The sequence below is a fragment of the Physeter macrocephalus genome, chromosome 6 (assembly GCF_002837175.3).
Source record: "Physeter macrocephalus isolate SW-GA chromosome 6, ASM283717v5, whole genome shotgun sequence".
NCBI classification, from domain to species: Eukaryota; Metazoa; Chordata; class Mammalia; order Artiodactyla; family Physeteridae; genus Physeter; species Physeter macrocephalus.
In genome coordinates this window covers 75,426,584-75,442,613 of record NC_041219.1, presented here as the reverse complement: position 1 = coordinate 75,442,613, position 16,030 = coordinate 75,426,584, and the positions used below count along the sequence as shown (strand labels likewise).

At 35.9% G+C, this 16,030-nt stretch overlaps 1 protein-coding gene across 10 annotated transcripts in view; it reads right to left on the bottom strand.

Annotated features, from left to right (window-relative positions):
- CCDC91 (coiled-coil domain containing 91) overlaps positions 1–16,030 on the bottom strand; it is a 393,065-nt gene that overhangs the window by 322,841 nt on the left and 54,194 nt on the right. Inside the window, exon 2 of one of the 10 annotated variants that reach the window (XM_055085537.1) lies at positions 10,842–10,888. The exons of the other annotated variants lie outside the window; for them this stretch is intronic. The gene's annotated coding sequence lies outside the window, so the exon portion shown is untranslated. The remainder of the gene's footprint in view (positions 1–10,841; positions 10,889–16,030) is intronic. 10 annotated transcript variants of the gene reach the window in all.

The following is a 16,030-nucleotide window of genomic DNA, read 5'->3' as shown; positions in this document are numbered from 1 at the left end:
GCAAATGCCTAAAGCATACTTAAAAATTATTTTATCACTAAGAACACCTATTATAGGGCTAGATATTAATTTTTAATGAGTATTTCTTCTAAATTTTGCTTTGCAATATTTGAACTATACTTTTCTCGAGAATTTTATTGTCAAAACAAGATAAAAATAATTCACTATGATGCCCTACATACTGTTTTCATTTTATCCTATTCACTTCCAGTACTCAAATATATACATATGTTTAAATTACAAATTTCTTTTTCATATATTACACCATTAATATAGTTCTAAGTCATTATTGGCTTTGTAACTGTACTCTTCATGACTGTATTATTTATGCCTGCATAATATTCCATCAACATGACAATTTAACCATTTTCCTATTTTTAAACATTAAAGTTTATCTAATATATTCCCTAATATAGAGCCAACACCACAATGACTTCATTATGCATTAACTTTTTATTATTTTAGGCCTTCATATAAACTCCCAGATACAGAACGATTAGATCAAAGACTATGAACACTGCTTGATGAAGTTTGCTGAATCACTTTCCAAAGGAGGTATACTAATTAACACCACTACACGCAATTTTTAAAAAGTCTTCTATAGCTATAAGTACGTAAATATATAATTTTAACTTTAGAGCATAAGTATAATCATACCATCATAAAACTGTTGTTTTTAATCCAATCTTTCTTTTTCCTTTATGAACGTGGTTCCCTATCTCACATATACCTTCCTTCCTTTCACACATAACAGTGCCACCCATCTACTGACCCAGACAGTCCAAGTAAACAACCTAATATGTATCCAGCCTGTATCTCTATTCTCATATAATCATATACAATTATGTATTCTCATATACACATCTACATACATAATGGTATTGTCACTGCATTTTCTTCAAAATATAGGATGTCACACACATTTTTCATTACCTTATTTTTTCTCACATCATTAATACCCAATGGAAATCCCTCCTAGTCTACTGGTGGTATATATCTGATTCATTCTTTTTGACTGCTACTATCATTCCATCCTTTAGATATATAATAAATACATATTTATTCAGCCATTCCTCTACCAATAGATATGTACTTTGTTTCTGGTTTTTTGCCACTACAAACAAATGCTTGTACAGAAACTTTTATATGTGGAGGTATTTTTCTATGGGCTAGATTCCAAATCATGAGATTGCTAGGTCAACTAGTATATAAAGTATATTTTTAATTTTGATAGATGTTGTCAGATCATCTTCCAAAAAGGCTCCATTAATCCATCTTTCTACCAACAAAGTATAAAAATAGCTTTTTCCCTTAGTTTCCTGTCAGCAAAAGATTATTGTTGGTCCTATTCTCTTTTTCTTTTTTCTTTTCCATGAGGGTAGGGGCTGAGGAGGCAGTTTGATAGATATAAAGTTGTATTACATTGTTACCTTAATTTGCATTACTCTACTAGTGAGTATGAACATTTTTTTATATGTTGTTGGCCATTTGGATTTCCTTCATATCTTGTACTAATTTTCCTGTATTGTTGTTTGCTCCCTTTTTGGCAATATCTAAGTAGTTATTTCATGTAAGAGATATCCATTTTGTCCTACCTCTGCATTGCAAATATTTTTATCAAACCCACTGTTCATATGCTATATTTTGTCATTCAAAAGTTGTTTCATAAAGTCAAATATAGCTTTCTTTCTTTATAGTTTATAGATTTTTAATGGTGGTTAATGTCTCCCTCACCCCAAGAATGCACATGTAATCTCCTATATTTAGTGCAGAATTTTTATTATTCTTTCCATGTGGAATTTATTTTTGTATATTGTATAAGATAGGGATCCAATTTTATTTCCCCAAAATGGGATAGCCAGATGTGCCAGAACTAGTTATTAAATAACCTACCTTCATTCTCCTAAATTGAATTTTCATATATAACATTGTTGTATGTATAGGGATCTACTGCCAGGTCCTCTATTTTGTTTACCTGAATTATTTTAATTCAAAGCTTTTCAATACTATTCATCAAATACCCTTCTCTTGGCCATCATCATATCCCCATCAACAATGGCTGACATACTATAATTGCTCAATCATTATCTGCTGAATGAATAAACTTTATTTTAAAAATGAAGTTTTTTATCTGTAGCAGCTTAACAACAGCACCTACTCTATTTTCTGCCTAAGTTTATGTCTTGCTCCCATTTCTATTTCCCACATACAGCAGAATATAAATATTTCATAATTAACAAATAATAATAAAGTTGATTCTGATTGGACCCCAGTAAGAAATTGCTTTGTTTCCTGAAGTTCATTAACCCTGTTGAATCCCTAGAGTCCAAGTGGGTACTCCCCTTAGGGTTAATGGAGTCTTACTACCATGTTACTATAAATTTTGCCTACAAATCATATTTATTTATAATGCCAAGGTTATTCACTAACATTTAATTATAAATAACCAAATATTATTGAAGTCTGTCTATTTAGAGTATATGACTGGTTCTATTCTAAACATTAAAACTAAAACCAATTTATTTTTCAAAAATTATATCTCAGAATAGGATAAGGTCTACTAAGTGCAGACTTAATATATTATTTATGTACAGGATAACTAACATGGACTCTAAGATATTAAAAATAATAATATATATATACACAAAAACTTGCAGGAGAATGTTCATAGAAGTTTTATTCACAATCACCAAAAACTGGAAACAACCAAGAAGTCCTTCAATATGGAAAAGAATAACAAACTGAGATACATCCACACAATGGAATACTTGGCAGTGATAAAGAGGAATTAGCCATCAAGCCACAAAAAGACAAGGATCAATCTTAAATGAACAGTACTAAGTGAAAGAAGCCAGTCTGAGAAGGCTATATACTGTATGACTACAATTATAGGACACTCTGAAAAAGGCAAAACTAGAGAGAGGGTAAACAGATCAATGGTTGCCAGGGGTTAAAGGTGGGGAATGTTGAATAGGTGAAGCACAGGAGATATTTTTAAGGAAGTAAAGCTATTTTGCATGACGCTGTAACAGTGCATACATGACAGTATCAAAACCCACAGAACTTGGTAACACAGAATGAACCTTACTGTATGCAAAATTTTAAAATAATTTAGAAATTGAGGGATCTCAGAATAGAATGTAGAATGTGACTGAATAATCTAATTGTATTACAAATGTACGAAACATGCTCACTGAGGAGAGAAAGGAGCTAAGTATCTTTGGAAATAAGTAGTCTGTAACACTAAAAACAAATGGAACTGTACACAAGCACTGTACTCAAGTATCAATTCTGAAACTACTATACGTGTATATACTGGAATTGAACAATAAAGTCCACGAACGGCAGATGATGGAAGCCAGATCTCTCACTGCTGGAGAGAAAGTTTCAAATAAGCGAGGAGGAGGCAGGAATGATGCTGGCAGTAATGGGTTAGAGATGAAAACACCAATATGAAGCCATGGTTAGTCCAATATAGATAAAGATGGTTACGTACAAAAATATTTATACTCACATGTTTTCTTTCTCTGTCAGCTGAGAAAGTCTACAAGCATCCACACCCTGATAGCAATGAGAACACCTAGCACCCAAACGATGGTTTCAAATACATTCTCTAATAGAAGAATACAGACCTCTTTGAGAAAATGTCTGATTCTAAGAGTTGGACAGGAAGCATAAAGATGAGCCTGGAGAATCTTGTAGTGTTGGAAAGTAAGTACTAATACACACACACACCACAAAATGATGGCCAAAGCTAGAATTTGTCCAACAAAATTAAGTACTTGGATTATAATTCAAAGTATATAAAATAAATATCCATGAGTCCATACCGATATAAATACTTGAATGAATAAGGAAAAATAGACAAAACTTCCATGTAGAAAACTTTCAAATAATTTATGTAGATACTCTACTCTCAAAGATGTAAAGCATAACTCCCTATTCTCTAAAGAACAGTATGGAAAGGGAAGAAGAATAATTTTACAGTGGAGAAATCTGACAAACACTCATTCTGCCAAATGATCATGGTTCAATATCAACAGTGATAAATCAGATTAACAATATGTATACTTAATATGATGTGATGAAAATGACATTTTACCTCTGTGGTCTTCCTCCCCAAAACCCATAACTCCAGTCTAATCATGAATGATGCATTAGACAAATCTCAAATGAAGGAAAATCTACAAAATAACTGCCCAATACTCCTCAAAACTATCATGGTCATCAAAAACAAGCAAAGTTTAAGAAACAATCACAGTTAAGAGGGGCCTAAGGAGACATGACCACTAAATGCAGTGTATATCATGGATAGGAATTCTAAATTAGAAAAGGGACAGTACGTAAAAATTATGGAAATCTGAGTAAAGTATGGACTTTAGTTAATAATATGTATCAATATTGCTTCATGAATTATGACAAATATACCATATCAATATAAAATGATAATAATAAAAGAAAATAGGGGTGGGATATAAAGGAACTCTGTACTATCTTTGAAGTATTTATGTGAATCTAAAGCTATTTTAAAATAAAAGTTTAGGTCTTCCCTGGTGGCGCAATGGTTGGGAGTCCGCCTGCCAATGCAGGGGACGCGGGTTCGAGCCCCGGTCCGGGGCCCGTGAGCCATGGCCGCTGAGCCTGCGTATCCAGAACCTGTGCTCCCCAACGGGAGAGGCCACAACAGTGAGAGGTCCGCGTACCGCAAAAAAAAAAAAAAAAAAAAAAGAAACATAAAATAAAAGTTTATTTAAAAACCAACTAACATTTAATGGGTGGGTACATAGTATATGCCATCTTCTTACACACGTCTCCTTCCTGCAATGCCCTTTCTTGAAGGACGTTATCTACCTGATAAGCTCACATTCAACCCTCAAGAACAAGACTAGGAGGGTAGGTGGAAGAGAGGACAGACGGGCAGGCCAATCCAAAAACAAAACCTTTTACAAAATTTTCAACATCAATATTTACTAATACATCTATCTTATGTCACACATCTGAAGGGAAAAATCTAGAATTATCTAGCCACAAGAAAACCTCTCCCTTATATCAACCTTAATAAGCAAGATGGCAGTGTAAGGCACATCTTTAAAATAGAATCCCATTTGAACTGACCAAAAGAAACATGACCAAATACAGTTTAATATTCAAATAATCATGTCTTAGACTATCATTAAGTTCATAACATTTTACCATCTTGATTTTCCCTACTCATCCTCTCCTTTAGCCGAAAACAAGCATAGCTACCAGGGTTGACTTCTCTGAAGTACTATAACATTTTTTTTCCCCAATCACAGAGTAATATCTCCCTTAAAATTTGTATTATACTTGTGTAATTTTCCCTAATGGACTACACAGCTCCCAAGAGGATAGAGTCCATCTTTCAACCCTGTCATTATATACCCCCACATTACCCAATACACTGCTTTGCAAGTAGTATCCAAGAACTGGAAAACCAGCTGCCTGGTTTGTTTTTTGTACTGAACACCAAAAGCCCTTAAAAGTAAAATGACCTACACATACTTAAAGGTTTAAAAATAAATGAGTTAATAAAACTTGGGCTCTCTATTCTAAATATTCTCATATTTTTCCTTCTCTTTATTAGAAGCCTATATAAGCGATTCAGAGAAATGTAAAGAAATCTGGTCAGCAAAATTAAATATAATAAAACACAGTAACAACTGATAAAGGCAAAAAGTCACATCATCAAAAAGCAAAATATACTAAGAATGACTAGATCAGTGACAGACCTAAATAGACATCACTGGGACTGAACAAAGTGGTCTCCTAAACAGGACAAATGAAATTGAAAGTTAAAAGTCAGATCAGAATATGCCATCACACTGGAGATAAACTAAGAATACTGCATACAGTCAATGAGACTGTCAGACACTAGAATGAACAATTTTTTTTTAAAACTAGGAAATTTCTCCCATAAGTAATTGAAAAATACCAACAATTTTTACTTACTGAGAACATACTATGTACTAGGCACTGTACTATGAGTACAGAATAGGACAATTCTCTCTGCCCTCAGGAAGTCTTTCTAATGTGACACTTAGCAAAGAACAAGGAAACAAAATAATTGTCAATTTTAATGAATGACACAGATAATTAAAAAGACTAAAATAAGGAGAAAAAATAAAGAACTGGGTAGAAAAATAAGGCTCATTTGATGGGCTGACATTTAAGCTGCAACACAAAAGACAAGAAGTGGCTAGCAGTAAGAAGGGAAGTGCAAATGTGAACATGTCCAGGTCACAAGAAGAGAGGAGCAGATTGCTTAAGTCTGGGGTCCCTTCCTACTCTATGATTAACTCTTTCATTGATTATAGAAACATATACTCACATATTAGTTTCTTGTGGATGCCATAACAAATTACTAAAAATCTGGTGGCTGAAAACAACAGAAATTTATTTTCTCATGATTCTGAAGGCCAGAAGTCTGAAATCAATATCACTGGTGGAAATTAAGAAGTTAGCAAGGCTGCTTCCCTCAGCAGGCTTTAGGTGAGAATCCATTCCTTGACTTTCCCAGCTTCTGGTGGCTGCCAGTATTCCCTGACTTTTAGCCATATCACTCTAATCGTCAAGGCCAACATCTTCAAATCACTCTCTGCTCCTCTGTCACATCACCTGTTCCTCTATATGTCTGTAAAATGTTGCTTTGTTTCTGTCTTCTAGGATACTTGTGATACCATTTGAAGCCCACCTAGATAACCTAGAATAATCTACTCATTGCAAACACTTTTTCCAAATAAGAAAGCATTTACAGGTTCCAGGATTAGGACCTGTTATCTTTGGAAAACATTATTCTGCTTATCACATGGCAACTTTTAAAATACATTAACATAACTGAGTGAGAGAGATTAACAACTATTAGTGAAAGATATGTTTAAAATTACATGAAAAAGAAAATAATTCAATCACTTATAATATAAAACATACAAACAAAAATTTACTAATTTTCAATTTTCACTAATATATAAAACTGTAGTTTTATATACTTCTACTTACGGCTTTTCAATGAAAGAAATCTCTAAAAACCATACCTACTACATTAAAATGAAACAGAATAAAGGGGAATAAATGTTCAGCTTTGTTAGCATGATGGAGCTGTAAGCAATTTTTTATTTAAAATTTATTATTATAGTTTATGTAAAAATTAAAAATGTTTTTAAGTACTGAAAAATACTTAACTATATAGTCATTATACATATCACACACCTAAATTACACAATAAAGTATATTTTTCAACAAACTTTGAGAAAAAAAATTTCATAATGAAAGTAAGTCCTAATCTGTTTTTAAAAATCAGATTTTCAAATTTCATGTGGTCCTGAATTGTGTCTCACCTGTATTTTACAGCTTTTAAAGATACCCTAGTTACTAAAAAAGACTCTCATAGAATCAGACCTCCGTATCCATTGATGTGGAACCTGTGGATATAAAAGGGCCAACTGTAAGGGACTAAAGCATCTGCAGGGGATGCTGAAACCAATCCCCCTTGGATACCAAGGGATGACTGTATTTAACCAATGACTAATTTTAAGGTAACAATGATTACACATCACTTTATACGGTCTGAACCATGTTTTAATGTACAATATAAATTTTGATATGTAGTTTTAGAGACAGCAGTCTCAAAAGTATTATTACTTAATATGAAAAAATTATACATCAACATACAAAGAATACATATTAAAATAACTTAACTGGGAGCAGGGTGTGGCCAAGATAGAAGAGCAGGAAGACACCGAGCTCAGCTCCCCGCACAAGCACACCAAAACTACGACTATTTACAGAGCAACTATCTATGAGAACAACCTGAAGACTACTAGAAAAAAATTTCCACAACTAAATATATAAAGAAGGAGCCACAGTGAGAGGGACAGAGATGCAGTATAGTCAAGACCCACACTCCCAGGTAGGTGACCCACAAACATGAGGATAATCACAATTGCAGAGCTTCTCCTCAAGGAGCCAGGGGTCTCAGTCCAACACTGAACTCCCCAGCCCAGGGGACGTGAACCAGAAGACAAACCTCCATAACATCTGGCTTTGAAGGCCAGCAGGGCTTGTGTACAGGAGAGCTGGAGGATTGTAGGAAACAGACTCCAATCTTAATGGGCACAAACAAAATCTCACAAATTCCACATCCCAGTACAGAAGCAGTACTTTGAAAGGAGATGAGTCAGACCCATTTCGTGATCTTGGAAAGCCTCTAGAGAAGCAGGAGGCAATTGGGACTCCCGCTGGGGACACAGATAATGGGGGCAGCCATTTCTGGGAGATCATTCAACCATGAAGACATTGGTGCTGGGAATTTAGAGTCCTCCTTCTAGCCTATTAGCTCTAGGGGTTTACCTGCCCATGAACAGGCCAGCACCAGCCCCTGACCCCCAGGCCATATAGCCAGCAACCCCAGGACCCAGTCCCACACACCAGCAAGCCAGCAATCACTGCATGAGACAGGACCTGGTAGCCTACAGGGCCAGAGCCGAGCCCTACCTAACAACAGGCCCACAATAATAAGCCCCACCACAAAAGAAGAGCCCATGCAGCACACCCAGGTAGCACCCCTAGAGCATTATAGTTTTGGTAACCACAGGAAAGTATGCTGCTGAGACGCTCAGGACATCTACATAAGGCCACATCTCCATGATTGGAAAATGTAACCAACCTACCTAATATATCAGACATAAAGAGAATTCGGCAAAATGATGAGATAGAGAAATATGTTTCAAATGAAGGAATAAGACAAAACCCGAGAAGAAGAACTAAGCAAAGTGGAGATAAGCAATCTACCCAACAAAGAGTTCAAGGCAATCATCATAAAAATGATAAGTGAACTCAGGAGGAAAAAGTGAGTAAGCACAGTAAGAAGTTTCACAAAGAGTTAGAAAATATAAAAAGAACCAATAAGCAATCTACCCAACAAAGAGTTCAAGGTAATGATCATAAAGACACTTAATGAACTCAGGAGAAGAACAGATGAACACTGTGAGAGTTTAAGAGAGAGAAAATATAAACGAGAACCAAATGGAACTGAAAAATTCAATAACAGAATTTTAAAATACAATAGAAGAAATCAACAGTAGGTTAGATAATACAGAGGAACAGACTAGCATACTGGAAAACAGGGTAGTGGAAGTCACCCAAATTGAACTACAAAGTAGCGAGAGAAAGTTTTTTTAAATGAGGATACTTTAAGAGGCCAGTAAATAGTTAAAGAATACACAAAACAAAAAGATGTAAAATATGATGTCAAAAACATTAAATGTAGGGAGGGTGGGGGGCATAAAATTGCAGAATTATTAGAAAGCATTTGAACTTAAGAGATTATCAACCTTAAAAAATCATATGTATATATGTATGTGTATACATATTCTTGTATATAAAACTCAAGGTAACTATAAACTAAAAATCTATAAAAGACACATGCTAAAAAAAAGAGAGAAATGAATACAAACATAACACAAAAATACTCATTAAATCACCAAGGAGTAGAGCAAAAGAAGGGAACAAAAAAAAACACTACAAAAGCAACCAGAAAACAATCAACACAGCAGCAATAACTACATACCTATCAATAATTACTTTAAATGTATGTGAACTAAATAATTCAATCAAAAGATATAGACTGGCTGAATTGTTACCAAAAAAAGACCCATATATTTGCTGCCTGAAAGAGACTTACTTCAGATCCAAAGACACATACAGGCTGAAAGTGAGAGGATGAAAAATGTATTTCATGCAAATGTTAAAAAGAGAACTGGAGTAGCAATGCTTATATCAGACAAAATATATTTTGAAACAAAGACTGAGACTCTTCCTGCAGTGGGGAGGATTTGAGGAGGCAGCTCGCAAGGGTGAAGTGTTCAGGTGCATGGCCTTCCCACTCTTGTTGGGTGAGGTAACACAGACCTTGGTGCCAGATTTGCTGGGTTTGTACCCCAGGCCCAACATTTAAGCACTCTATGGCTTTGGGAAACTCAGGTAGCATGAATCTCATCTGCAAAGAGAGAAAGCTTCACTGAACTCATTGCAGAGCAGCAGGGGAAGCCAGATTCCACGATGGCTGCAGCAGCGTTCATGGTAAGAATCACGGCTTGCAGGGCTGCCCTGGGGGGTCGTGTCTTCCTGCAGCTTGTAGACCCTCAGGCTTAGGAGCTATTTCAAGCAAGCCACCTTGAGAGAGTAAGGTGTTCTTGAGACCATCTGTACCGAATCCATGACTGAACCCAGCGAAGACCTCTATATAAACGTTGAAGATTCTAGCAGCACATGCGGAGACCTACTCTTTTAGTCACCAGCTGCTGGAGACAGCCTCGTAGACAAATTGATACCAAGTCAGCCTGTTCTAGCTAAACAGCTATTGTAAACCCTCATAATGTGACTTCATAACAGGGAGAGCCACATTCACTGCTGTGCAGCTGACAAGGTCTTGGTGCTCTGGCCTGCTGTCAGGCCTGAGCCTCTGAGGTGGGAGAACAGACTTCAGGACATTAGAACACCAGAGACCTCCCAGTCTCACGTAATATCAACGGGTGAGAGCTCTCCCAGAGATCTCTGTCTCAACACTAAGACACAGCTCCACTCAAACACCAGGAAGTTCCAGGACTGGACGCCCCATGCAAAACAACTAGCAAGACAGGAACACAACCCCACCCGTTAGAAGACAGGCTGCCTAAAATCATAATAAGGTCACAGAAACCCCAAAACACACCACCAAACATGGCCCTGCCCACCAGAAAGACAAAATCCAGCCTCATGCACCATAAAACAGGCACCAGTCTCCCCCACCAGGAAGCCTACACAACCCAATGCTCCAACCTTACCCACTGGGAGCAGACACCAAAAACAATGAGAACTATGATCCAGCAGCCTGCAAAAAGGAGAACACAAACACAGTAAGTTAAGCAAAATGAAAAGACAGAAAAATACGCAGCACATGAAGGAGCAAGGTAAAAACCCAACAGACCTAATAAATGAAAAGGAAATAAGCAGTCTACCTGAAAAAGAATTCAGAGTAATGACAGTAAAGATGATGCTAATCTTGGAAATAGAATGTAGAAAGTACAAGAAACGTTTAACAAGGACGTAGAAGTAATGATCATACAAACAATGGTGAAATTAAAAATTCACCATTACACAATAAATGAAATTAACAGATTACATTATTATAATTAATTTATTATATTATAATAAATAATTATTACAATAAATAAATTACACAATAAATGAAATTAAAAATTCTCTAGAAGGAATCAGTAGCAGAAAAACTGAGGCAGAAGAACAGATAAGGGTCCTGGAAGACAAAACAGTGGAAATAACTACCACAGATAAGAATAAAGAAAAAAGAATGAAAAGAATTGAAGACAGACTCAGAGACCTCTGGGACAACATTAAATGCACCAACATTCAAATCATAGGGGTCTCTGATGCAGAAGAGAAAAACAAAGGGACAGAGAAAATATTTGAAAAGATTAGAGTTGAAAACTTCCCTAATAGGGGAAAGGAAACAGTCCAGTCCAGGAAGGGCAGAGAGTCCCATACAGGATAAATCCAAGGAGAAAGACACATACTAATCAAACGATCAAAAATTAAATACAGAGAAAAAATATTAAAAGCAGCAAGGGAATAGCAACAAATAACATAAAGGGGAATCCCCATAAGGTTAACACCTGATCTTTCAGCAGAAACTCTAGAGGCCAGAAGGGAGTGGCAGAACATACTTAAAGTGATGAAAGGGAAACACTTACAACCAAGATTACTCTACCGAGTAAGGATCTCATTCAGATTCGATGGAGAAATTAAAACCTTTACAGACAAGCAAAAGCTAAAGGAATTCAGCACGACCAAACCAGCTTTACAACAAACGCTAAAGGAACTTCTCTAGGCAGGAAACACAAGAGAAGAAAATGACCTACAACAACAAACTGCAAACAGTTAAGAAAATGGTACTAGGAATATACATATCAATAATTACCTTAAATGTAAATGGATTAAATGCTCCCACCGAAAGACATAGACTGGCTGAATGAATACAAAAACAAGACCCATATATATGCTGTCTACAAGAGACCCACTTCAGACCTAGGGACACATACAGAGTGAAAATGAGAGGATGGAAAAAGATAGTCTATGCAAATGGAAATCAAAAGAAAGTTGGAGTAGCAGTTCTCATATCAGACAAAATAGACTTTAAAATAAAGACTTAAAAGAGACAAAGAAGGACACTACATAATGATGAAGGGATCAACCAAGAAGAAGATATAACAATTGTAAATATTTATGCACCTAACACAGGAGCACCCCAATACATAAGACAAATGTTAACAGCCATAAAAGGGGAAATCAACAAAATCACAATAATAGTAGGGGACTTTAACACCCCACTTTCACCAATGGACAGATCACCCAAAATGAAAATAAATAACGAAACACAAGCTCTAAATGACCCATTAAACAAGATGGACTTCATTGATATTTATAGGACATTTCATCCAAAAACAACAGAATACACTTTCCTCTCAAGTGCTCATGGAACATTCTCCAGGGTAGATCATATTTTGGGTCACAAATCAAGCCTTGGTAAATTTAAGAAAATTGAAATCATATCAAATATCTTTTCCAACCACAACGCTATGAGACTAGATATCAATTACAGGAAAAAAATGTAAAAAATACAAACACATGGAGGCTAAATGATGCAGTACTAAATAACCAAGAGATCACTGACGAAATCAAGAAATACCTAGAAACAAATGACAATGAAAAGATGACGGCCCAAAACCTATGAGATGCAGCAGTAATTCTAAAAGGGAAGTTTATAGCAATACAACCCTACCATAAGATACCAGAAACATCTCAAATAAACAACCTAACCTTACATCTAAAGCAATTAAAGAAAGAAGAAAAGAAGAAAACCCAAAGTTAGCAGAAGGTAAGAAATCATAAAAATCAGATCAGAAATAAATGAAAAAGAAATGAAGGAAAAAATAGCAAAGATCAACAAAACTCAAAGCTGGTTCTTTGAGAAAATAAACAAAATTGATAAATCATTAGCCAGACTCATCAAGAAAAAAAGGGAAAAGACTCAAATCAACAGAATTAGAAATGAAAAAGAAGAAGTAATAACTGACACTGCAGAAATACAAGGGATCATGACAGATTACTACAAGCAACTATATGCCAATAAAATGGACAACCTAGAAGAAATGGACAAATTCTTGGAAAAGCACAGCCTTCCAAGACAGAACTAGGAACAAAAAGAAAATACAAACAGACCAATGACAAGCACTGAAATTGAAACCATAATTAAAAATCTTCCAACAAACAAAAGCCCAGTAACAGATGGCTTCACAGGAGAATGCTATCAAACATTTAGGGAAGAGCTAACACCTACACTTCTCAAATTCTTTCAAAATATAGCAGAGAGAGGAACACTCCCAAACTCATTCTACGAGGCCACCATCACACTGATACCAAAACCAGACAACGATGTCAGAGAAAAACAAAACTACAGGCCAACATCTCTAATGAACACAGATGCAAAAATCCTCAACAAAATACTAAGAAACAGACCCAAGAGCACATTAAAAGGATCATACACCATGATCAAGTGGCGTTTATCCCAGGAATGCAAGGATTCTTCAATATATGCAAATCAATGAATGTGATACACCATTTAACAAATTGAAGGATAAGAACCATATGATACTCTCAATAGATGCAGAAAAAGCTTTTGACAAAAATCCAACACCCATTGATGATAAAAACCCTCCAGAAAGTAGGCACAGAGTGAACTTACCTCAACATAATAAAGGCCACATAGGACACACCCACAGCCAACATTGTTCTCAATGGAGAAAAACTGAAACCATTTCCACTAAAATCAGGAACACAACAAGGTTGCCCACTCTCACCACTATTATTCAACATACTTTTGGAAGTTTTAGCGACAGAAACCAGAGAAGAAAAAGAAATAAAAGGAATGCAAATCGGAAAAGAAAAAGTAAAACTGTCACTGTTTGCAGATAACAAGATACTATATAGAGAGAATCCCAAAGATGCCACCAGAAAACTACTAGAGCTAATCAATGAATATGGTAAAGTAGCAGGATACATTAATTTTTAATGCACAGAAATCTCTTGCATTCCTATACACTAATGATGAAAAATCTGAAAGAGAAATTAAGGAAACACTCCCATTTACCACTGCAACAAAAACAATAAAATACCTAGGAATAAACCTACCTAGGGAGACATAAGACCTGTATGCAGAAAACTAAAGGAAACTGATGAAAGAAATTAAAGATGATACCAACAGATGGAGAGATATACCATGTTCTTGGATTGGAAGAATCCATATTGTGAAAATGACTATACAACCCAAAGCAATCTACAGATTCAATGCAATCCCTATCAAACTACCAATGGCATTTTTCACAGACCTGGAACAAAAAATTTCACAATCTATATGGAAACACAAAAGACCCCAAATAGCCTAAACAATCTTGAGAAAGAAAAACAGAGCTGGAGGAATCAGGCTCCCTGACTTCAGACTATACTACAAAGCTACAGTAATCAAGACAGTATGGTACTGGCACAAAAACAGAAATATAGATCAATGGAACAGAATAGAAAGCCCAGAGGTAAACCCACATACATATGGTTACCTTATCTTTGACAAAGGATGCAATAATATACAATGGAGAAAAGACAGCTTCTTCAATAAGTGGTGCTGGGAAAACTGGACAGCTACATGGAAAAGAATGAAGTTAGAACACTCCCTAATACCATACACAAAAATAAACTCAAAGTGGATTAAAGACCTAAATGTAAGGCGAGACACTATAAAACTCTTGGAGGAAACCATAGGCAGAATACTCTATGACATAAATCACAGCAAGGTCCTTTTTGACCCACCTCTTAGAGAAATGGAATTAAAAACAAAAATAAACAAATGGAGCCTAATGAAACATAAAAGCTATTGCAAAGCAAAGGAAACCATAAACAAGATGAAAAGACAACCCTCAGAATGGGAGAAAATATTTGCAAACAAAGCAACTAACAAATGATTATCTCAAAAATATACAAGCAGCTCGTGAAGCTCAATATCAAAAAATCAAACAACCCAATCCAAAAATGGGCAGAAGACCTAAACAGACATTTCTACAAAAGAAGATATACAGACTGCCAACAAACACATGAAAGGATGCTCAACATCACTAATCGCAAATCAAAACTACAATGAGGTATCACCTCACACCAGTCAGAATGGCCATCATCAAAAAATCTACAAACAGTAAAGGCTGGAGAGGGTGAGGAGAAAAGGGAACCCTCCTACACTGTTGGTAGGAATTTAAATTGATACAGCCACTATGGAGAACAGTATGGAGGTTCCCTAAAAAACTAAAAATAGAACTACCATATGACCCAGCAATCCCACTACTGGGCATATACCCTGAGAAAACCATAATTCAAAAAGAGTCATGTACCACAATGTTCACTGCAGCACTATTTACAACAGCCAGCACACAGAAGTAATCTAAGTGTCCATCGACAGGTGAATTCATAAAGAAGATGAGGCACATATATACAATGGAATATTACTCAGCCATAAAAAGAAACGAAATTGAGTTATTTGTAGTGAGGTGGATGGACCTAGAGTCTGTCATACAGAGTGAAGTAAGTCAGAGAAAGAAAAACAAATACCGTATGCTAACACATATATATGGAATCTAAAAAAAAAAAAAAAAAGGTTCTGAAGAACCTAGGGGCAGGACAGGACTAAAGACGTAGACATAGAGAATGGACTTGAGGACACGGGGAGAGGGTAGGGTAAGCTGAAATGAAGTGAGAGCGTGACATTGACATATATACATTACCAAATGTAAAACAGATAGCTAGTGGGAAGTAGCCACATAGCACACGGAGATTAGCTCAGTGCTTTTTCACCACTTAGAGGGGTGGAACAGGGAGGATGGGAGGGAGACACAAGAGGGAGGAGATATGGGTATAC